The following is a 12,080-nucleotide window of genomic DNA, read 5'->3' as shown; positions in this document are numbered from 1 at the left end:
AAAGCCTCATCGCGGTATAATCGAGGCAATGATAGGAAACCTGGAAGGAATGCAAGAGGTTTCCAATTGGATACCTGAGACGACACTTGATTTCGAGTGCGATTTTCCGAACTTTCATATTGCTATCTGGAAGTTTATGCTACACAGATGGATGAAGGCTAAATCTTCACATTCAAAACATTTCCCCACTTTTTCCACTGTGCAAGCCCTAATCGCCAGTCTAAGGTGTGAAACATGTGTGACAAATAACGCGAGCAGCCGGGTAATGTCATTAGTGAGAGGAGGAAAGACGGGGTGTTGAATAAATGGATGCTGGCTAAATAAGAGCATGCATGTGTCATGGCTTTAAAGGGGGATATTATTGTGAATAGAAAAAAACATGTAGGGATATTTCGCAAAAGTTTTTACTGACCTTTTTAATATTTCGTAATGTTGTTTTGATTGTGTTCTGCTACTGCTGATGCTGCTGCGGACGATGGTTACTTTATACGGCCTGTTTCTTTCTTTTTCTTTTGTTTTGTTTTGTTTTGTTCTCTACACATACACTAACTTTTATTTGTTTTTTTCCAATATTTGTTTTTATTTTTTTGTTTTGTTTACTTACGGCGTATTTGGTACGTATTTATTTAAGCGCACCAATACCAACACTCAACGATACACTTACACAATATACAATATAAGAATGAACTTTTCTTTTTTATTTAGTGTAAAATTATGGTGTTTCTTTATATTCTGGGGGTATTTATTTATTTATTCACTTTGTGTATGTTTTGTTTGAATGTTGTATTTCATTTTATGTACTTTTTTCGTTTTGTTTTGTTTTTTTTTTTTGTATTATTCCATGTGAGTAGGAGTATGGATATATGGTTGGCTGGCCGGCAATGCTTACGATGATGATAACACTATACAACACTGAGCCACACCATTAAAATATGCATATAACACATAATAAAACACTTTGTATTTTAATTTATTTCACTTTTTTTGTTTTTAATGGTTTTCAGCTTGCTGCCCATGCACTTTAAGATTTCACAAATTTTAGAATTTCTTTTATTTTCTTGTATATATATTTTTTGATTTTTCACAAAATGTTCTTGCTTTTCACAATGTTTTTACTCTTTGTTTTTGTTTTCTATAGAGAATTTAAGAGGGGAAGTATTAAAGTTTTTTTTTCTTATCCCTCCATTGATTATGCAAAAAATGTGTAAGAGTATGTCTGACCGTAAGTGTGTGTATGTGTGTGTCTGTATGTTTGTTAAATACCGGCGGCTATGACTAGTCATTCAAAAAGCTTGCCAGCCTATAATATCTCCATCAACACACACATATCCTTTAAGTACACCAACAATACACAACCGTTTGGATGGCGACAACAAATACGACTAGACTACTATACTAACGTTAGATGTCCTCTCAACCGTCGGGAGTATGCCGTTTTGGCTGCCGCGAATTGAGAACATGTCAACCGTATGACTTTACAACGTATACTAAGTAAGCGACTCAATGTTATGCTTCCATTAAGAGAGTGAGAATACAAGAGTGTGGTAGATAACTGTAATATAGACAGAGTTGCCACTTTTAAGCTTTCTCGCGGTAAGTGAGAAAAGTGGGTAACTGGTTAGTTATTAGAAAAGGGGGCTAAAAAAGAAATGGATATGTAACAAGTAAGAGCGTGCTAAGTTCGGTAGTGTCAAATCTTGGCAACGCACCACCATAGAATCTGCTAAAAATTTTTACAAAAAAAATAAAAAAAAATTAGTGGAAGGGCATAAGGGTATTCTACATACCAAACCTCTGTCAAACCAGCAAAAAGTAAAGCTTCTACGAACCGAACAAGAATAATCGAGAGACCGGTTTATAGGGGAGCTATATCAGGTTTTGGAATGATATTGGACCGTACTTGGCACAGTTGTTGGAAGTCGTAACAGAACACCGCATGCAAAATTTCAGCCAAATCGGAAAAAATTGCGGCCCGTAGGGCTCAAGAAATCAAATCGACAGATCGGTTTATATGGAAGTTATATCAGGTTATAGACCGATTTGGACTGTACTTGGCACAGTTGTTGGAAGTCGTAAGAGAACACCGCATGCAAAATTTCAGCCAAATTGGACAAAAATTGCGGCCTATAGGGGCTCAAGAAGTCAAATCGACAGATCGGTTTATATGTAAGCTATATCAGGTTATAGACCGATTTGGACCGAACTTGGCACAGTTGTTGGAAGTTATAACAAAACACCACATGCCAAATTTCAGCCAAATCGGACAAAAATTGCGGAATGAAAGGGCTCAAGAACTCAAATCCAGAGATCGGTTTATATGGGTGTTATACCAGGTTATAGAATGATTTGGACCATACTCGGCACAGTTGTTGGAATTCATAAAAGAACATTATATGCAAAATTTCGGACAAATTTCGGGTGCAAATTGAGGCTTCCAGGGGCTCGAGAAGTCAAATCGGCAGATCGGTTTATATAGGAGCTATATCAAGTTATAGACCGATTCAGACCGTACTTGGCACAGTTGTTGGACCTCATAACGATACACCGCATGCAAAATTTCCGCTAAATCGAACAAAAATTGCGGCTTCCATTGGTTGAAGAAATCAAATCGGAAGATCGGTTTATATCGGACCTATATCTAAATCTAACCCCATATGGCCCATTTGCAATCCCCAACGACCTACATCAATAGTAAGTATCTGTACAAATTTTCGAAAGGCTTTCTCTACGGTGATTTTGACACACGTTAAATTGACGGACATACATGGTCAATATGCCAAATTTCAGCGAAATCTGATATTAAATGCGCCTTATATGGGCCCATGGTCTGTTTCGCAGCTATATCCAAATATAGACCAATGGGAACCATATTGTATGGGGATGTCGAAGGGCCTGACACAGCTCACTGGGCGAAATTTTAGCGAAATCGGGTAATACTTTTATGGGCCCAAGAACTAAAATCGGGAGATCGGTATATATGCCACCTATATCCAAATATAGCCCGATATTGACCATACTCGATACAAATTTGGAAAAGCCTTACGCAACCCACTGTGCTACATTTCAACGAAATCGGATAGTAAATGTGGCTTTATTGGTCTATATGGGGATTATGTCAAAATATTCCTAACATTTTTTGGGTATTCATGCCGATTACTTAAAAAGTGAAAGATTTTACCGGTTCAATGATGCACTACGTGTCAGTCACTTCAACCTTGTGTTCGGCAATGGAATGAAACTATGGGAATAGCAACCAAGAACTGACGGGATTGACATGTCGCCGGTTGGTAGTTTAGCCCCAGATGATAGTCCAGACATCAAATTTGCGATACTCCCTGAAATTGTGGCAACATTATAAGGGAGAAATGTGCTTAGAGAAAAGACTATTGAAACGGACATTTAAAAAAAAGAACTTAATCAAAACGCCAGCCGCGGCGGTTTTGCAGCCTTCCCATATAAAATTCATTGGGTGACTTGGCGATGTTAGAAACCAAGAAACGGTTCCGACTGGTTTTGACTTGGCAAAATCCAGGCTTATCTTAGTCTTCCTTCATCTCTAATGTGGACACAAACCTCTCCGCGGTGTCACCTGGGTAGCTACATCATAGTGCTTAAATATGCCACCAGTTCACCTATAGAACTATAAAAAGACAGGTTGGGGCGTCGGTTTAGCCCATCACCCGGAAAACCTAAAGATATCAATCAGAGAAAACGAAGAACCATATACCATACCACCATATACCTATTCTGAACGCAACTCATCCAAGTTGTAGAGCTCCTAGCAAATTAGGGAGAAAGACTCAACAAACGGCAAAGAAGCAAAGACATGATCTAGGTCGTTGGAGATTGCAAACGGTCCAGATGGATTGATATTTGGATTGACTTTTTCATGGCCTAGTAGCCCAAGGCTCGAACTAACTGAGCTACTGATGTATAAATGAAACCAACATGACGCTAAACGCCTGTATCCGAATGCTGGCAATGTTTAGCGTGCTTCCCTCTCTATAAGAGAGAGTATTTACAGGTACATGGAAGTCTGATTTTGATCAGTAAGGAAAGCTACTTCAAAATCTTCATCTTGTTAAAGGCTACTGTGTATGCCGTCCACAACGGGTAAGCTGTTGGAGCGCTCACTAAAGCCCAGACTCGAGGATACAATAGCCACAGGAGGAGGACTCCCTAAACGGCAAAGCCCAGGGAAATCGATAATAGGTGCCCTAAAGGTGGACTTTAAAGTGCGGCAGTATCTGAAGAGCATTATGAGAAGTTAACTGAGAGACCAGATGCTCTTCTACACATCCCCCTAGGGTATGGGGAGGTATGAGTAGCCTCGGATTTCAAGTTTGGGCCCGAATTCTAGAACATCAGCTACGACGGAATGCTGAGAATGGAGATGCCAGAAATCACATTTCTGATCGAATATGCAGACGACACACAAGAAATACGAACGAGGCCCAACGAAGACTACAGGAGGTCATGATTAGGGGAAGTCGGCAATAGGTGCCCTAAAGATGAACTTTAAAGTGCCGGAGAATCGAAAGAGCATCATGAGAAGTTAACTAAGAGACCAGATGCTCTTCTGGACATCCCCCTAGGGTATGGGGAAGGTATGGGTAGCCTCGAATTTTATGCTTGGGCCCGAATTCTGGAACATCAGCTACGATGGAATGCTAAGAATGGAGATGCCAGAAATCACGTTTTTGATCGAACACGCAGACGACACAGCAAGAAATACGAACGAGGCCCACCGAAGACTTCAGGAGGTCATGATTAGAACTAGACACTGGTTGGAATTCCGCGGTCCACAGCTAACAATGCAAAAGACTGAGCTACTCTTGCTCTCATCGAAGATATGCGAATCGAGGACATCGTGGACGACAAGTGAAATATCTAGGGGCCACCGTAGTGCAGAGGTTAATATGTCCGTCTATGACTTAAAAAAAAATTTTAAGCGGTGGTTATCCTATCCTAGTGCTGACGACATTTGTGAGGAACTACGCCATTTGAAAAAACAAAAACAAGTAAGAGCGCGCTAAGTTCACATTTGGATCGCATTTGTCGAGTTCTTTGCACGGTATCTCTTTTTAGGCAAACATAGAATATTGAATAAGAACTGTTATGCTATTGGAGCTATACTAGGTTATAGTCCGATTCGGACCATAAATGAATGCTGAATATTGTAGAAGTCACTGTGTAATATTTCAGTACATTCGGATAAGAATTTCGCCTTGTAGGGGCTCAAGAATCAAAATCGGGAGATTGGTTTATATGGCAGATGTATCAAGCTATAGATTGATTCAGACCATATTAGACACGTAGGTCAAATTTCAGCGAACTCGGATGAGTATTGCGCCCTCCAGAGGTTCAAGAAGTCAAAATCCCAGATCGGTTTCTATACTATACTTCTATCTATACCTATTCTATATAAAAAAGTGTAATCGGGACATCGGTTAGCATGACAGCTATATCAGGTTATAAATAAATGTAGATCATACTTGACACAGTTATCGGAAGTCATACCAAAATGATAGGTGCAAAAATTCAGCCAAATCAGATAATAATTGCGCCCTCTAGAGGCCAAAGAAGTCTAAAGGGAAGTTCGGTTTATATGGCAGATTATCACGTTATGGACTGCTTTAGACTGTACTTGGCACAGTTATTAGGAATCATACAAGAACACTTCATGCAAAATTTCAGCCAAATCGGATAATAATTGCGTCCTCTAGAAGCTCAAGAAGTCAAGACCCAAGATCGGTTAATGTGGCTGCTATATCAAAACCTGGAGCGATTTGACCCATTTAAAATTTCAACCAACCTACACTAATAAGAAGTATTTCAAGCGCCTAGCTTTACTCCTTCGAAAGCTAGGATGCCTTTGACAGACAGGCAGACGGATGGACATGGCTACATCGTCTTAATATGTCATGACGATCAAGAATATATATAATTTATGGGGTCTTGGATGAATATCTCAAGGTTTACAAACGGAATGAGGAAATTAGTATACACCGCTCCTATGGAGGAGGGCATAAAAATGGTATGGCAGCTATGTAAAAACTTCTCCCCCAAAGAGGAGGCGCACTGTGGCACGCCTCTCGGACTCGGCTTTAAAGAGGAGGGGCCTTATCATTGAGCTTAAACTTGAAACGGACAACACTCATTGATATGTGACAAAACGGACCCTGTCCTTTAATGTTCATGTTCATGGGCAAGTTTGCATTTATCCCTCGACACGAAAGCGATGACGTAGCACGCGGCAACAAAAATGCCGAAGTTAAGTGCCGATTTAGGGCGATTAATGACAAACATTCGAGGATCTCCATCAAACCAGGCCAAAGCTCGTGAGTGAAGCATCCAATAGTATAGTTTTAATTTTACCGAGATGTGGGGTAAACCTCTACAGGTCATATGCAAGGCAAAGGCGCTGCTTTCGCTACAAAGGATGGCCGCTATAAGAGTTAGTTTATCTTACAGAACAGTGTATGAAACCGCAGTTCTCGCAGCAAACTGCAGTAATGTTACCAATAAACCTGCAAGCCTTGGAGCGGAGGAAAATATATGACGCTAGAGTAAAATACCAAATGAAGGATATTTGACAGGGTGCCCTGAGCATTTGAATGACACCCCAGGTCCTCTTAACATCTAGTGACTACCTATATTTCTTCTTCAAATAAGTATTTAAATTTTCCTTTTGATAATTAATTTAAAATACCTTAAAGTATAACCCAATGGTTGCTTGTGGCAACTCTACAGGCAGCTGCTCACAGGGTTTCGGCGCCACTTTCTCTCATATTCTATTGATGGTATTAGGGCTCTCGTGCTCTTTTTTGCTTTAACGCTGATATGTTATTCTTTTTCCAATGTTTTGAGTTTCGTCATGACGACCCAGTGGGAGTTGAGTTGGGGTTATAAATATAACGGTATTTAGCACCTTGTGTATGTTTTCCCAAAAAAAAAAACTCTTCGAAGCTTAGCCAGCATACATTTAACAAACACACATGTACACACACACACACTCACTAGCTTTGCTTACTCACTTACTACAGAACACAAATGCTACTACATAGATTTGCAAAAATATTTATTTAATTTGTTTTTTTCTTATATTGTTTTATTTAACGTAAATTTTGTTTTTTCTTTCTTTTGTTTTGGGTTATTCACAAAAAAAAACTGTTATACACCTCATAAACTCAGTGGTAGTTTTTTTACTTGTTTTGATTTTTGTTTAGAACTGTGTTCATTTTTTGCAAAGCACAACACTTTATTTTATTTTTATTATTTATTTTCTAATCACTGCAATGTGTCCAAAAGTTTCAGTTTTAATTTTACTTTGTTGCTCCACTTATTGTTGCTGGCGCCACTTTGCGCCACAGCCGAACTGTTTTAGTCTGGAGTCCCGTGAATAATGCCAAGTCTGCTGTTTCCTGTTATATTTTTACAACTGCCTTGTAAGCGAATATTTTCACCTTAAAATATTTTTTTTTTTTTGGGCCGTTATGTGTCTGTTATTGTTGTTGTTCTTTGTATTGTTGCCGCTCTGGTTCAACTGTTACTGTTAGTTATTGTGCGTAACAGAATAGAGCTCTCGCGCTTACTCTCTTTTTATTTTGACACTCTCCTCTCTCTTGTTGGGTGTTTTTACGCTCTTGCATTTGCATTTGTTTGGTTTGTTTGCAAAATGTTTTGGCTCTGTTTATTACAATTAACTCAACTCAACAGCTAGTGGGTGTCCTAATAAAGGTTGCCATACCGATGGCTTAATGGAAAAAGGGGTGGATTGCGAATTGGAGGTTTATTCGAGAAAAAATTCTAGGTGCCGTTGAAGGCAAATCGGGAGATTGGATATGGGATATGAGTGCTTTATCGGATTATAGATTGATTTGAACAAAATTTACCATGTATGTTGGAAGTCATAACACAACACTACGTGAAATAATTTCAGCGAATATCGGACAAAGGCTGGAGACATCAAATCGGGAGATGGGTTTTATATAGGAGCTGTATTTGGTCAGTACGTTATGAGTTTGCTGGGAGTCAAAACAGAACATTGCGTGCATTGTTTCAGCCCATACGGATAACAATTGCGGCTTCTAAGTGCTCAAGAAGTCAAGTCGAGGGACCACTTTATAAGGGAGCTATTTTCAAATCTGAACCGCTATAGCCCATTTACAATCCTGAACGATCTGCGTCAATCGAAATTTTGCACAAATACTTCTTCTGTTCAAAATTTCGAGATACTAGCATCGTAAACCTCTATCGCGATTTTCACCGGTGGACGGGCGGACATAGTTAGATCATGAAGAGTAGCAACTTCCGCCTTTGAAAAGTTCACTAAAAAGTAAGTTAAATGGGGACTGGCAATGATTTCTAGCAAAGAACAAATGTAGAGAACATCAATTTTTATTTACCTCGGCACCGCCGTAATCTAAACGTACGACATGCAGTGGAATAGAATAAAAAAAACAAGTAAGAGCGCGCTAAGTTTGGCCGGGCCGAATCCTATATACCCTCCGCCATGGATCGCATTGGTCGAGTTCTATGCACGGTATCTCTTTTTAGGCAAATAAAGAATATTGAATAAGAATTGCGCCTTGTTGGGGCTCAGAAAGCAAAATCGGGAGATCGCTTTATATGGGAGCTGTATCAAGCTATTGATCGATTTAGACCATATTAGACACGCATATTGAAGGTCATGAGAGGTGTTGTACAAAATTTCTTCCAAATCGGATGAGAATTGCGCCCTCTAGAGGCTCAAGAAGTCAAGATCCTAGATCGGTTTATATGGCAGCTATATACAGTTGTTGGAAGTCATAACAAAACTCCTCATGGAAAAATTCAGTCAAATCGGACGAGAATTGCTCCCTCTAAAGGCTCAAGAAGTCAAGACACAAGATCGGTTTATATGGCAGCTATCGTTGCAGCTTAGTTGCAAAAATGATACACTTCCCTGCACTAGCCTGGCAATATTGGGGCTGTGATGCTGCCGTTGCGTATATTACCGCACGGGAGAGGTCGGGGGGTCACATAGTCGACGACGAGAACGCAGAGGGCGACGACGACGCTTGTGACCCATTGCTGGCTTTGTTCGCACAGCACATTGCAACATATCCATTATGACTATACTCCTGAAGTGAAGTGAGGCCAGAGCAAGATCGGAAATGTACCCACTCCATGCACCGGTTGAACCTCACCGACACCGACCGATGATGGAGGCGGTTCTGGCAAACCGAACAGAACCAGGGTCCGGGGTTCTTTTTAATCCGGGCGTGCGGAGAAGGCACTCCTGAATGTGCCTCTCCCATGACGAAAAAAAGACGACCCATACACTGAGGCGGCAGCCTTTGCCGATGAGGGTTCCATCGGGTCAATCCGGTGTGTACAACCGGCTGCCATGGGTTTGGCTAAAATTTGGGACAGCGAGTTGTGTTGGGCTCTTCGACAGCTTTTTGCAATTTGGCCCAGATCGATTCAGATTCCAAGTCTTGGCCCCATGAAAGGCGTATTTATAGTCCGATTTCGCTGAAATTTGATACATTTATGTAAGGATTTCCGACATCCGTATCGTTTATGGTTCAGATCGGGTTTTATTTGGATTTAGCTACCAAAAAGGCCGATATTTTATTCTATAAAATTGAACAATGACTTGTACTTATTTAGACCATTCAATGTCTATACCGAATTTGGTCCATATCGAACCATATTTCTATATAGCCGCTATGGGGGCATAAATTTTGGAAAATTTCGTACAAATTTTATTTTCATAGAAAATTTAGTAAAAATTATATTTTCATGGAAAATTTCGTAAAAATTATATTTTCATGAACATTTGCAAAGGAAGTAAATTTTCATAGAAAACTCCTTCGAGTTTGGTTTTCCATAAAAAATCTTCTTGAAATTTGATTTTCATATAAATTTTTGCCAAAAATATTAAATTTGAGTTTTAGACGTATACTTTTGTTTATAAATGTTTTGTCTAATGTGGCAACACCACAGAGATTAGTTCTCTGTTTCCTCACGTTAACCCCATTTATCTGCTGGGGGTAAGTGTTTGTTAAATGCATTTCATATTAGTGCTCGTCATAAACAGTAGATCTAAAAGCTAACAAAGAAAATGAAAAAAAAAATATACGTAATCGAGTGTGGGCATTTTTGGGAACGGTAGAAACAATGACAAAAAAAAAAACAAAAAAATTTTTGGAGAATTTTTTGGAAATATTTTTGTAATTCTCTTTAAATTTTATTCACATACTCAATTAGAAGTTTAACAATTTTTAAAAACTACCCTCATCATATTTATTTATGTACTAATATATATTTATTATTAAATATTTATTAATTTATTGTAATATTTATTAATTATTATCTATTTTACAATTATTTATCTATTTTATAACCAATTTTTATTATTTCTTAACATCTTTATCGAATTATTATTATATTCATTATTTTTTTGCAATTTTTCTATTTTTCCATTTCCTGCCACTGTGCCTCGTTGACAAGTGCTTAACATGTGTCACCCAAAACCGGAACAAAACATTTAACAGTCGCATACTCCATGATTATGCGCAATGCGTAGGCAATGATTTACTTGCAGCTCGCACGGTCACATAACATTAGAAACAAAGCCCACTGATTCAACTTTACATTGTGGTATTAACAGTCTCTCTGTATTAACATTAACAGAGAAATGGGGTTTTCACAACAAAATTAAAAGAAGACTGAGAACATTTCATGTGTGAGTAAGCAGGGGCAAATGAATGCTAATAATGATGAGCCATAACAGCGTTATAGCATAATGGGGAAGAAGGCAAATTTGTGGGGTTTGTATCAATGTGTCTCCGCTAGCAGAACGGTCTGGAGCCACTCGAATGGGGGGAACAGCGTGAGAATGAAACTAAAAGTAACAGTCAATAGGTTGATGGCATGGATAGCATTGCCAATCAATAAAAAAAATGAGAAGGCAATGAAAATGAAATCTGATGCTTGTATACAAACTTTTTTGGTACACAAAATCTCATACTCAACACCTAAAACAGAGTAGAGTTTTTAAATAAAAAATTAATCTATTTTTTCGTGATTTTTCAAACATCTTTCAGCTCGAGATCATATTCAATGCTTTCAATGAAAAAGAAATTAAAAAGGTTGAGCAAATGTGTGTGTTGTTATTATTGGAGGCCACGGTAGCACAGAGGTTAGCATGTCCGCCTATGACGTTAAAAGCCTGTGTTCTAGCGAGACCTTCAGAAAAATATTTCCACCGGTGGTTTTCCCCTCCTAATGCTGGCAATATTTGTGAGGTACTATGCCATCTAAAACTTCTCTCCAAAGAAGTGTCGCACTGCGGCCGCACGCCGTTCGGACTCGGCTATAAAAAGGAGGAAGCCCCTTATCATTGAGCTTAATTTTGAATCGGACTGCACTCATTGATATGTGAGAATTTTGCCCCTGTTCCTTAGTGGAATGTTCATGGGCAAAATTTTTATTTGTTTTGTTGTTATTCAAAACACTTTGACTGACTAGTGTATCATGATTTCGGTTACGCCATGTAACTTCATCAGCACTTTTTTCAAATTGATTAAAGTGCCCTGCATACCCAAAGACTATTGAGTATGGTGTACAGGGCGCCTTTGTTTTAAAACAGGGCTCCATAAGTCCCCTAACTCTCCTTAGCGCAGAAAGTGAGAAGAAAGCCTTACTTTTCACTATTCCCATACAAACTAATAGATAATGCCAAGAACAACTGGGTATAGAGGTCTTCCAGAACTCAATGTGCCAAATTTCATCGAAATCGGATGAAAAATACTCCTTTTATAGGCGAATTACACTATATCGGTAGATCGGTCTATATGGCGGCTATATCCAAATATGGTGCGATTTGGACCACACTTCACAGAGATGGGTAGGGGTCCACCAGAACTCAATGTGACAATTTTCATCGAAATCGGGTAATACATGGATCTTTTATGACCTTAATACCCTATATCGGAAGATCGGGCGGTCGGTCTATAGGGCAGCTATATCCAAATATGGTTCGATCTGGACCACACTTCACAGAGATGGGTAGGAGTCGCCCAAAACTC

General features: G+C 39.1%; 1 protein-coding gene across 1 annotated transcript in view; it reads right to left on the bottom strand.

Moving 5' to 3' along the window:
• The window catches only part of LOC106085877 (cGMP-specific 3',5'-cyclic phosphodiesterase), a 377,334-nt gene extending 375,835 nt beyond the window's left edge, over positions 1–1,499 (bottom strand). The window contains exon 1 of the mRNA XM_059363771.1: positions 413–1,499. The gene's annotated coding sequence lies outside the window, so the exon portion shown is untranslated. The remainder of the gene's footprint in view (positions 1–412) is intronic.
• Between the last annotated feature and the right edge of the window lie 10,581 nt (positions 1,500–12,080).

This window comes from Stomoxys calcitrans, chromosome 2 (genome assembly GCF_963082655.1).
Source record: "Stomoxys calcitrans chromosome 2, idStoCalc2.1, whole genome shotgun sequence".
NCBI lineage: Eukaryota > Metazoa > Arthropoda > Insecta > Diptera > Muscidae > Stomoxys > Stomoxys calcitrans.
The sequence above is the reverse complement of the archived record's forward strand: the minus strand, read 5'-3'. Positions and strand labels throughout refer to the sequence as shown.